Here is a 1,500-nt window from a genome sequence, read left to right as displayed (position 1 = left end):
AGATTTACAGAAGTAGAGAGAGATCTTCCATTCACTGGTTAATCCCCCAAGTGGCTGCAAGGGTCAGAGCTGAGCCGATCTGAAGCCAGGAGCCTCTTCTGGGTCGCCCACGGGGTGCAGGGTCTCATGGCTTTGGGGCCGTCCTCCACTACTTTCCCAGGCCACAGGCAGGGAGCTGGATGGGAAGTGGAGCGGCCAGGACAGGAACTAGTGCCCACATGGGGTCCTATTCACACCAGGCCCAGATTTGAGGACCTGAAAGGCAGAGTTGGAGAGGAGAGCCACTGCCATTGGCTCACCCCTACATGGCTGCACTGGCCAGGCCTGGGCCAAGCCAAGCCCAAGAGCTCCGGCTGGGCCTCCCCCAGGGAGACAGTGGCAGGGGCCACCTACTGCTTTCCCAGTTACACTAGCCAGTTGAGCAGCCAAGACTCAAACCTGTGGCCCATGTGGGATACCGGCGTCATGGACAGTGGTTCAACCTGCCATGCCGGCCTCTCACATGACATTTTAAAGACAAAATAAAAATGACAGACTCCTTAGAAGTAGAAGGGGGTCCCTGTTATGTAGCCCAAGTTCTTAGGAATCAGGAACCAGAGGCAGAGAGCAGTGTGAGAGCCCGTGAAGGCAGCAGTGTGGACGGGGCACTGCAGCTACCTGCCCTACCCCTCGGGCCACACAGGAGTGGGGCCAGCTGCTGTTTCATGCTGCCTTACAGCGCGTGTCAGGGGCCTGGCCAGCCACGTGATCCCACACCTAGGAGGTCTGCTGACACAGGAGGGGGCAGGGCGACTGGGTGAGCGGTGCTGGGGGGCGTGGCTTTGCACTGGCACAAGGCTGAGCTGCCAGCACACTAACTGGCCCAGGTGTCACTGACATGACAGGTGGGCTGAGCAGAACCTCTTGCAAGGGAACTTGACCTTCAAGATGGAGTTTTTAAGGTCATGGCTGTTAGCATGCAAATGCTGCAACGTCACCTTTCCAAGCTGACAATCACTGTTTATGCAACGGTGGGTACCGGAAGTTTTCTACAGTCACGCAGTGTTTGCGTGACACACAGGACCTTGTCACAGCCAGCACCGGGGCAGGGTGGCCCACCAGGCCCTCCCAGGACAGGCTGCTGTGTCGGGAACACGGAGCATGGCTGGCGCACACACCCTGGGTTCTGGTAGAGAAGCTGCCAGATGGCAATGGGTGGCATCCTGTGGGCATCAACAGCTGAAACAAGCCCCTTCTTCTGGGCACCAAACTGGGGGACCCCAGAGCGAGCAGTGAGGGCGTACCTGCCCAGCAGTCCTGCCCACCATGGCTCGCCGCCTGCCCTGCTTGGGCTGCCCCAGCTGTCTGCTGCAGGCTTGGGGTCCCTGTTGGGCCGAGGGCCCCTGGGGGCTGGGAGCGGGGAGCAGCCCTGGCACTGTGTTCAGACAAGAGCCGTGTGACCGAGTGGCTGCACGCTGCCCACGGCTACCGCCAGCAGACACAGTGAAGGCAGCGCCGGTC

The sequence above is a fragment of the Ochotona princeps genome, chromosome 11 (genome assembly GCF_030435755.1).
Source record: "Ochotona princeps isolate mOchPri1 chromosome 11, mOchPri1.hap1, whole genome shotgun sequence".
Classification (NCBI taxonomy): Eukaryota; Metazoa; Chordata; class Mammalia; order Lagomorpha; family Ochotonidae; genus Ochotona; species Ochotona princeps.
Note: the sequence above shows the minus strand (reverse complement) of the source record.